Consider the following 11641-nt stretch of genomic DNA (forward strand, 5'->3'; position numbering starts at 1 on the left):
CACTCTGAAATTACTTGAACCTTTCAATAATTCAGACTTGTGTTTCATCAAGTAAATATTCTCAGCATCTACTCAAATCATCTGTGAAGTAAGAACATATCGATATCCACTGCGTGCCTCAGCACTTCATTGGACTGCACACATCAAATGTATTACTTCCAACAAGTTGCTCTCTTGTTCCATCTTACTGAAAACGAGGCCTTTCAGTCATCTTGCCCATGTGGTATGACTTGCATGTCTCAAGTGATTCAAAATCAAGTGAGTCCAAACGATCCATCTGCATGGAGTTTCTTCATGCATATATATACCAATAGACATGGTTCGCATGTCTCAATCCTTGCAAAAACGAGTGAGTCCAAAGATCCATCTACATGGAGCTTCTTCATGCGTTTTATCCCAATATGACTCAAATAGCAGTGCCACAAGTATGTGGTACTATCATTACTTTTGGCATGAACATGTGTATCACTACGATCGAGATTCAATAAACCATTTATTTTAGGTGCAAGACCATTGAAGGTATTATTCAAATAAAAAGAGTAACCATTATTCTCCTTAAATGAATAACCGTATTGCGATAAACATAATCCAATCATGTTCATGCTCAACGCAAACACCAAACTCGATGGTAGAGGGAGCATGCGATGCTTGATCACATCAACCTTGGAAACACTTCCAACACATATCGTCATCTCACCTTTAGCTAGTCTCCGTTTATTCCGCAGCTTTTATTTCGTGTTACTAACACTTAGCAACCGAACCGGTATCTAATACCCTGGTGCTACTAGGAGTACTAGTAAAGTACACATTCATATAATGTATATCCAATATACTTCTGTCGACCTTGCCTGCCTTCTCATCTATCTAGGGTAGTTCTGCTTCAGTGACCGTTTCCCTCATTACAGAAGCACTCAGTCTCGGGTTTGGGTTCAACCTTGGGATTCTTCACTAGAGCAGCAACTGATTTGTTGTTTCATGAAGTATCCCTTTTGCCCTTGCCCTTCTAGAAACTAGTGGTTTTACTAACCATCAACAATTGATGCTCCTTCTTGATTTCTACTTTCGCGGTGTCAAACATCGCGAGTTGCTCAAGGATCATCATATCTATCCCTGATATGTTATAGTTCATCACGAAGCTCTAGTAGCTTGGTGGCAGTGACTTTGGAGAACCATCACTATCTCATCTGGAAGATTAACTTCCACTCGATTCAAGCGATTGTGGCACTCAGACAATCTGAGCACATGCTCAACGATTGAGCTTTTCTCCCTTAGTCTGCAGGCTTAAGAAACTTGTCAGAGGTCTCATACCTCTTGACGTGGGCACTAGCCTGAAATCCCAATTTCAGTCTTCGGAACATCTCATATGTTCTGCGACGTTTCAAAACCGTCTTTGGTGCCACAATTCTAACCCGTTAGCATTACGCACTGAACTATCACGCAGTCATCAAAACGTGTATGTCAGATGTTTCATAACATCTACAGACGACGCTCGAGGTTCAGCACACCGAGCGGTGCATTAAGGACATTAGCCTTCTGTGCAGCAATGAGGACAATCCTCAGTTTACGGACCCAGTCCGCATAATTGCTACTATTAACTTTCAACTAAATTTTCTCTAGGAACATATCTTAAACAGTATAATTAAAGCGTAAGCTATGACATAATTTGCAAAGACCTTTTGACTATGTTCATGATAATGAAGTTCATCTGATTATTGAACTCCCACTCAGATAGACATCCCTCTAGTCATCTAAGTGATACATGATCCGAGTCAAACTAGGCCGTGTCTGATCATCACGTGAGACGGACTAGTCATCATCGGTGAACATCTCCATGTTGATCGTATCTTCTATACGACTCATGCTCGACCTTTCGGTCTTCCGTGTTCCGAGGCCATGTCTGTACATGCTAGGCTCGTCAAGTCAACCTAAGTGTATTGCGTGTGTTCCGAGGCCATGTCTGTACATGCTAGGCTCGTCAACACCCGTTGTATGCGAACGTTAGAATCTATCACACCCGATCATCACGTGGTGCTTCGAAACAACGAACCTTCGCAACGGTGCACAGTTAGGGGGAACACTTTCTTGAAATTTTAGTGAGGGATCATCTTATTTATGCTACCGTCGTTCTAAGCAAATAAGATGTAAACATGATAAACATCACATGCAAATCATAAAGTGACGTGATATGGCCAATATCATCTTGCGCCTTTTGATCTCCATCTTCGAGGCGCGGCATGATCACCTTCGTCACCGGCATGACACCATGATCTCCATCATTGTGTCTTCATGAAGTTGTCTTGCCAACTATTACTTCTACTACTATGGCTAACGGTTAGCAATAAAGTAAAGTAATTACATGGCGTTTTCATTGACACGCAGGTCATATAATAAATTAAGACAACTCCTATGGCTCCTGCCGGTTGTCATATTCATCGATATGCAAGTCGTGATTCCTATTACAAGAACATGATCAATCTCATATATCACATATATCATTCATCACATCCTTTTGGCCATATCACATCACATAGCATACCCTGCAAAAACAAGTTAGACGTCCTCTAATTGTTGTTGCATGTTTTACGTGGCTGCTATGGGTTTCTAGCAAGAACGTTTCTTACCTACGCACAAGCCACAACGTGATATGCCAATTTCTATTTACCCTTCATAAGGACCCTTTTCATCGAATCCGATCCGACTAAAGTGGGAGAGACAGACACCCGCTAGCCACCTTATGCAACTAATGCATGTCTGTCGGTGGAACCTGTCTCACGTAAGAGTACGTGTAAGGTCGGTCCGGGCCGCTTCATCCCACGATGCCGCCGAATTAAGATAAGACTAGTAACGGCAAGAAGAATTGGCAACATCTATGCCCACAACTTCTTTGTGTTCTACTCGTGCATAGAAACTACGCATAGACCTAGCTCTGATACCACTGTTGGGGAACGTAGCAGAAATTCAAAATTTTCTACGCATCACCAAGATCAATCTATGGAGTGATCTAGCAACGAGGGGAAGGGGAGTGCATCTACATACCCTTGTAGATCGCGAGCGGAAGCGTTCAAGAGAACGGGGTTGATGGAGTCGTACTCGTCGTGATCCAAATCACCGATGATCCTAGCGCCGAACGGACGGCACCTCCGCGTTCAACACACGTACGGAGCAACGACGTCTCCTCCTTCTTGATCCAGCAAGGGGGGAGGAGAGGTTGATGGAGATCCAGCAGCACGACGGCGTGGTGGTGGAAGTAGCGGGATCCCGGCAGGGCTTCACCAAGCGCAAGCGGGGAGGAAGAGGTGTCACGGGAGGGAGAGGGAGGCGCCAGGGCTTAGGTATTGCTGCCCTCCCTTCCCCCCACTATATATAGGGCCAAGGGAGAGGGGGGGCGCAGCCTTGGCCCTTCCTCCAAGGAAGGGTGCGGCCAGGGAGGAGTCCTTCCCCCCCAAGGCACCTCGGAGGTGCCTTCCCCCTTTAGGACTCTCCCTTTTCCTTATCTCTTGGCGCATGGGCCTCTTGGGGCTGGTGCCCTTGGCCCATATAGGCCAAGGCGCACCCCCTACAGCCCATGTGCCCCCCCGAGGCTGGTGGACCCCCTTGGTGGACCCCCGGACCCCTTTTCGCACTCCCGGTACAATACCGATAAAGTGCGAAACTTTTCCGGCGACCAAAATAAGACTTCCCATATATAAATCTTTACCTCCGGACCATTCCGGAACTCCTCATGACGTCCCTGATCTCATCCGGTACTCCGAACAACTTTCGGGTTACCGCATACTAATATCTCTATAACCTAGCGTCACCAAACCTTAAGTGTGTAGACCCTATGGGTTCGGGAGACATGCAGACATGACCGAGACGACTCTCCGGTCAATAACCAACAGCGGGATCTGGATACCCATGTTGGCTCCCACATGCTCCTCGATGATCTCATCGGATGAACCACGATGTCGAGGATTCAATCAATCCCGTATACAATTCCCTTTGTCTATCGGTATGTTACTTGCCCGAGATTCGATCGTCGGTATCCCGATACCTTGTTCAATCTCGTTACCGGCAAGTCTCTTTACTCGTTCCGTAACTCACATCATCCCGTGATCAACTCCTTGGTCACATTGTGCACATTATGATGATGTCCTACCGAGTGGGCCCAGAGATACCTCTCCGTTTACACGGAGTGACAAATCCCAGTCTCGATTCGTGCCAACCCAACAGACACTTTCGGAGATACCTGTAGTACACCTTTATAGCCACCCAGTTACGTTGTGACGTTTGGTACACCCAAAGCATTCCTACGGTATCCGGGAGTTGCACAATCTCATGGTCTAAGGAAATGATACTTGATATTAGAAAAGCTCTGAGCAAACGAACTACACGATCTTGTGCTAGGCTTAGGATTGGGTCTTGTCCATCACATCATTCTCCTAATGATGTGATCCCGTTATCAACAACATCCAATGTCCATGGTCAGGAAACCGTAACCAACTATTGATCAACGAGCTAGTCAACTAGGGGCTTACTAGGGACATGGTGTTGTCTATGTATCCACACATGTATCTGAGTTTCCTATCAATACAATTCTAGCATGGATAATAAACGATTATCATGAACACGGAAATATAATAATAACCTATTTATTATTGCCTCTAGGGCATATTTCCAACAGGACCGACCGCCTTGCTCGATCCTTGGCGTTAGAAGAAGAAGACGATGTCGGTCCGCCATGCTTTGGCCCCCGCATCCGCGACGAGCCCTTCCCCAAAGGGTTCTCGCTCCCCAGAGACACGCCCAAGTACAACGGCTCAGTGAAGCCGGAGGATTGGCTCATTGACTACTCCACGGCCGTCAGCATAGCCAACGGCAATCAGCGCGTCGCCGTGAAGTATGTCCCCCTCATGCTGCAAGGCACGGCGCGCACATGGCTCAATAGCCTCAAGCCCTACAGCATCAACAGTTGGCTGGACTTCATAGAAGTCTTCGTCCGCAACTTCACCATTACCTACAAGCGGCCTCCCAAGCCTCGCCAGCTCTCCCTCTGCGTCCAAGGGCCCAACGAGTTAACCCGCGACTACCTCACGCGGTGGGCCGAGCTCCGCAACTCCTGCGAGGGGGTGCATGAGGTCCAGGCCATCGAGTACTTCACCGCCGGGTGCCGAGAGGGCACCCTCCTCAAGCACCGACTCCTTTGCGACGAGCCGGCTACCCTCGACGAGTTGCTGATCACCGCGGACAAATACGCCACAGCCGACTCCTCAATGAAGACCGAGCTGTGAGTAGACGCCTCTGGGAAGGTGATTGCTCCGGCTCCCAAGACGCCGGCTGGCGACCCCAATCGGCGCCCTTACCAGAACGATCACAAGCGCAAGGCCCCCATGCCGACTTCCACCAGTCGGCAGGTGGCCACAGTTGAAGACGAGCAGCCCGAAGAACGGCCCGCTCCCAAGAAGAAGGGTGGCAGGCCGGCTTGGCAGCCGTCTTTCTCCTACGAGCAAGCTCTCGATGCCCCCTGCAAGTTCCACAGCTGCGCGAAGCCGTCCAACCACACAACCCGGAAATGCCATTGGCTCACCCGCATCACCAAGGGCGAGGGGATGTTGCCGCCTCCGCCTCCCGGTCCGCCGCCTCCAGCCCCCCAGCAGCGGGCGGCCCGGCCGGCAGTCGGCGCCATCCAAGACGAATTCCCCGAAGAGCATGCCGCCTACGTCATCTTCACCAGTCAAGCCGACAACAAGCGTAGTCGGCACAGACAGCATCAAGAAGTTAATGCAGTCGCCACTAGCACCCTCGAGTTCATGCACTGGTCAGAGAAGCCAATCAGCTGGAGCCAGGCCGACCACCCAGAGGTGATGCCCTCTCCTGGCTCCTATGCAATGGTCTTGGACGTCACCCTCGCAACGGAGAGGCGAGCTGCCAGATTATCCCGCGTCCTGATAGACGGCGGAAGCAGTATCAACATACTGTACCGCGATACCATGGAAAAACTGAACATCAAAGCGAAGCAGCTCATGCCGAGCCGCACCGTCTTTCATGGTATCGTCCCCGGCCTGTCTTGCTCCCCAATCGGCAAGATCAAAATGGATGTTCTCTTCGGAGACAAAGATCATTTCCGCCGAGAAGCAATATGGTTCGAGGTAGTGGATTTGGAGAGCCCCTATCATGCACTGCTTGGCCGACCTGCTCTGGCCAAGTTCATGGCTGTGCCCCACTACGCCTACCTAAAGATGAAGATGCCGAGCTCGAAGGGGATCATCACGGCAGCCGGCGACTACAAGAAGTCCATCGAGTGCGCCATGGCCAGTAGTCGGCTGGCCGAGTCCCTCGTGGTGGCAGAAGAGAAGATGTTGGAACGGGTTGTGGCCATGGCCGGCAAGCAGCCGGCCTTGTCCCCCAACCCCAAGGATTGTGATGCGCAGGGCTCCTTCCAGCCTGCCAAAGAGACGAAGAAGATACCTCTGGACCCGGAGAACCCGGAGAGGTTCGCTGTCATCGGGGCGAACTTGGACAGTAAATAGGAAGGCGAGCTCGTCGACTTCCTCCGTGAGAATCGAGACATTTTCGCATGGTCCCCAAAGGACATGCCGGGTGTCCCGAAGGATTTCGCCGAGCACAAGCTACATGTCCGAGCTGATGCGAAGCCGGTCAAGCAACCGCTCCGCCGACTGTCAGAAGAGAAGCGAAGAATTGTGGGAGAAGAGATAGCCCGGCTCCTTGCCGCTGGCTTTATCATGGAAGTGTTCTTTCTAGAATGGCTTGCCAACCCAGTTCTGGTTTTGAAGAAGAATAACAAGTGGCCTATGTGTATAGACTACACCAGTCTGAACAAGGCCTGCCCAAAGGATCCGTTTGCTCTGCCATGGATTGACCAAGTGATAGACTCCACAGCCGGATGCGAGTTGTTAAGTTTTTTGGATGCGTACTCAGGGTACCATCAGATCAAGTTGGACCCAGCTGACTGCCTGAAGACTGCCTTCATCATACCCTTTGGAGCTTTCTGCTACTTGACTATGACATTCGGCTTGAGAAATGCCGGTGCCACTTTTCAGCGTTGCATGCAGAAATGCCTCTTGAAACAACTCGGCAGAAATGCCCACGTCTATGTAGACGACATTGTGGTGAAGACAGAGAAGCGCGGCACCCTGCTGGAAGACCTGAAAGAAACATTCGCCAACTTGCGCCGATTCCAAATCAAGCTCAACCCCGAGAAGTGCGTGTTCGGAGTGCCAGCCGGCCAGCTGCTAGGCTTCCTGGTCTCCGAACGCGGCATCGAATGCAACCCCGTCAAGATCAAGGCCATCGAGAGGATGGAGATTCCCACCAAGCTGCGAGATGTGCAGAAGTTCACCGGCTTGCTTAGCCTCCCTGAACCATTTTATTAGCCGACTAGGAGAGAAGGCTCTCCCCTTGTACCGACTCATGAAGAAGTCCACTCACTTCGAGTGGAACGACCAAGCCGACCAAGCCTTCCATGAGTTGAAGAAAATGCTGACCACTCGGCCTGTCCTGGCAGCGCCGACTGAAAAGGAGCCCATGCTCCTCTACATCGCCGCGACTAGCCGAGTCATCAGCACTGTTGTTGTGGTCCAGCACCCGGAAGAATGCCGAGCCCAGCCAGTCCAGAGGCCGGTGTACTATCTCAGCGAAGTGCTGTCCAGCTCAAAGCAGAACTACCCGCACTACCAGAAAATGTGCTATGGGGTATACTTCGCCGCCAAGAAACTGAAGCCCTACTTCCAAGAGCACCCCATCACGGTCGTGTGCACTGCCCCGCTCGCCGAGATCATAGGCAGCCGGGATGCATCCGGCCGGGTGGCCAAATGGGCCATTGCGCTGGCGCCCTACACGATCTTCTACCAACCCCGCACCGCCATCAAGTCCCAAGCACTGGCCGACTTCCTCGTTGACTGGGCCGAGACCCAGTACTTACCGCCGGCTCCCGACTCTACCCATTGGCGGATGCACTTTGACGGGTCCAAGATGCGCACCGGCTTGGGAGCCGGCATCGTCCTCACCTCTCCCAAAGGCGACAAGCTCAAGTACACGCTGCAGATCCACTTCGCCGCCTCCAACAACGTGGCCGAGTACGAGGCGCTCGTACATGGGCTCCGGCTAGCCAAAGAGCTTGGCATACACACCCAGTGGGTGGAATTGCGCAGATTTAACCAAACATTGTTCCAAAAGTAACAAGACAGGAAAACAAAAGATGAAAGACTAGGGCGCGGCACGGAGGCCGAGCTGGTCGGTGGAGACGGCCCAGCCGGCTGAAGGAGCGGCCGCCTAGCGGGTCTCGGCTTGGCCACCACCAGCGCCAGGCGATGCACTCGCACGCGACGTAGTGCTGGAGGTGCGGTCAGGCTGAGGCTGGTCGGCTGCTCCACCAGCCGGCTCGACGTCTTCACCCTCATCCTCCTCCTCTTCACCCTCATCGCTGGAGTCGATCTCCTCCGCCGAGTCTTCACCGTCTGCCGGGTTCAGCCCGAACCACTCCTCCGGCTGGGCGACTCCGTTGTCGTCTACCTCGGGGGCGAAGACGCTGGTGTCGGTGTAGTCGGCGATCGCCGAAGCCCGCCGGATGATAGCCGGCCGCGCCGGCTCCAGCTCCGTGTCGGCTTGCTGCCGCCAGGTAGCCAGTTGATCCAGGCTCAGGCCGGGATACCAGGCCTTGACGAACTCCAGCGCCCGCCTGGCGCCGGAGCGAGCCGCCGAGGCCTTCCAAGCCTCGAAGCGGCCGACTGCCACCTCCAGCCAGTCGGCAGTCCGACTGGGGGTGCGAGGAACCACTTGGCCGGGCCAGAGGGCGGCCAAGACTTGCGCCCCGGCACGCTGAAGCCGACGGAGCAGTCGGTGAGCCGGCTGGATGCGGGCCTGGATCGCCAAGAGCTGCTCCTCCAGCGAACGGCCGGCGGTTGGCGAGATCTCAAAGCCAGCCTGCCTTCGCGCTTGGCGACGGGCCTCGATGGTCTGGTTGGCGGTAGTAGAATAGCTAGGGAAATATTCCGCGGAAGAAAGAAGAAGAAAAGAAGAAAAGAGCACCAAATCAGAAAAAGAGCCAAAGTGGCAGATGGCAAGAAAGGACGAAGAGGTAGGCGGTTTACCGTCAACCAGATCTTCGATTTGGCCATAGCCAGAGATCAGAGTCTGCCTGGCCTCAGCCCAACCAGCCGCCTCCGTCTCGTACTCGGCCTGGAGAGCGGCTTCGCGGTCCTGCACAGCCTTCAGTGCCGCCTTGTGGCCTTCCTCCTGGTCGGCCAACTTCTTGGCCAGGCGGTCGCGTTCCTGCACCAGGGCAGCGAGCTCGGCATCCTTGGCATGAAGGGCAGTCTGAGACTCTCCCAGCTGTGCCCTCAGACTGGCGTTGGCCGCTGCAGAGACGGCAGAAAAAGAAAGAACAGTAAGAAGAAGTCGTCAAGGAAGATCCGACCCGACTGCTCAGCAGTCGGCCCGAATCTCGGGGACTACACCCAGTGGGTGCGCTGACGCGCCCCCACATGAGATAAAGAACAAAGCACGTACCTCGGCTCTCAGTAAGGTCGGCGGTCTTCTGGGTCAGCTCCCGAGCCTGGGAGTTGAAGGCGGCCGCACGAAGATTGTGGTAGTCCTGCAAGATAGACAGAAGTTCGAAGTAAGAGCAAGAATAGCAAAGACAAATCCACCAAGAAGTTCCAAGCCGCCTGCTCAGCAGCCGACTCGGAACTCGGGGACTACACCCAGTGGGTGCGCTGACGCGCCCCCACGGAAGAAATCAAGATCAAGAAGAAATCAAGATCAAGAAGAAATCAAAGTCAAGAAGAAGCAAGAGGGGAAGACTAACCCGGATGGCCGCCCGCGTCGCGAGGAACTCGTCGGTGAACTGCCTCAGCGCCGCAGCTTGGCCCTGGAGCCGGGTCCGGACGTCCTGCGCAGCCACGTTCATCACGGCCGTCCCTCCGCCTGGCGTCCACCCCGAGGTAGCGCTGGCCGCCTCCGCATCCTGGGCTGACGAGCTGGAGCCCACGGCCGGCTGCGGCTCCGACGCGGCTTTCTGTGGCTCCGACGCAGCCTTCCCCGCGCGCCGGCTTGGCGGCATCCGGACCGCCATCTCAGTCCTCGCGGCCGGCTCGCCCCCCGCCGACTGCGCAGGCGGCTGATTAGGCCGGCCGCCTTGAGCCGCCCCAGTTGGCGGGGTCGGCACCGGCGCTCTCTCCAGGATGATGACGTCGTCGTCTCTCCCCAGCCCTGGCTGGTCGCCGCTGGCTCCCTCTGGCGAGGGCTCCACGTCCCCAGGCGCCATGACGCGCAGCGGGGTGACCATCAAAACCTCCCCCGCCGCCGCCGCAGCCTCTGCTTGGGCCCTGGCTACGGCATCGGCGAGCGCCTTCGCCGCCTCCTCCTCCGGTGCCGCCTGGGCGGCGGCCGCCTTCCGTGCCTCCGCCTCCCGCGCGTTCCGTTCCGTCGCCGCCTGAAGCTCGGCGCGGGGGTCCACACGGCGGGTGGTGCTCCCAGACCCCCTCGGTGACTCGACGACGGAGGCAGCAGCCGCCCGCTCAAGCGACAACGGAGCTCTGATCATTGAAGAAAAAGACAAGGGCTCAGGAACCACCAGAGAAAAGAAAGAAAAAAGAGTATACGAAAGAAAGTGAACTTACGCCGACACGGTCTGCGGTTGCTTCACCGTCTTGCGGAAGCGAGCCGCCTTCGCGGCCGCCTCCTCCCGCCTGGTGGCTGCCGCCCCGCCCCTGGGTTTCTTCGTCCGGCTGCCGAACAAACCCTGGGCGGCGCGACACTTTTGACCTCCGCCCCGAGCAGGCGGTGCAGCGGAGGAACTCGCGCCGCGTCCAGATGTCGGCTGGCGGCGCGGGGCGACTTCGGCCTCATCGTCGTCCGGCCAGTCGTCGAAGGTGACTCCGAGCCCGGAGCCGCCTACTTCGCCGCCGGCTTGGCCACCGCCCGGCTCGATGTTGTCGTCCATACCGGCCGCCCCCAAGTCGGGGTCCTCCAGATCGTGTTCGGTCCGGTCTGGGACGAATCGACGCTGCGCGTTTGACCCGCCGGCCGGCCGAAGAAGAGGGCTCTGTCGAAAAACAAACCGACTAAGTTAGAGTCAGCCAAGAGGAACTCGGCAACAAAGCAAAGAGAAAGAAAAAGAGACAAGGAGAACATACCGTAGGCAGCGGATTGGCTCGGCTATATGGCTCCTTGCCGAACTGCCACTCTTCGGTGAGTTTGCAGTTCGCAAGGTAGTTCACCATATAGGCGACCTCCTCGCGCGGCATCTCCTTGGTGCATATTCGGCTCAGATCGAGCTGGCCGCTCATCTGACAGATCAGATGAGGCCGGCTCTGGAGCGGAAGAACCCGGCGCGTGACAAATGCGGCCAGCAGGTCGGGCCCCGTTAAGCCCTCCGACTGGGTAAGCTCTCGCACTCGGGCGACGGCGGCGGACCCGGCCGGCGTCAGAGTCACGGCCCGGAAGGACCGCTGGGGCCGCCTGCCCGCCGGTGGGCCGGCTACGTAAGCCGGCAGGTTGATGTAGTCACCCCGCGGGGCGATGTTCCGCACGTAGAAGTACGATTTTTGCCACTTCTTCACCGATTGGATCAGCGTGATGACGGGGAAGGGGTTGTCGGCGACCGACCTCCGCGACGCGATAAAGGCGCCAGTCTGAGCCG

The sequence above is a fragment of the Aegilops tauschii genome, chromosome 3 (genome assembly GCF_002575655.3).
Source record: "Aegilops tauschii subsp. strangulata cultivar AL8/78 chromosome 3, Aet v6.0, whole genome shotgun sequence".
In the NCBI taxonomy this organism is placed as follows: Eukaryota; Viridiplantae; Streptophyta; class Magnoliopsida; order Poales; family Poaceae; genus Aegilops; species Aegilops tauschii.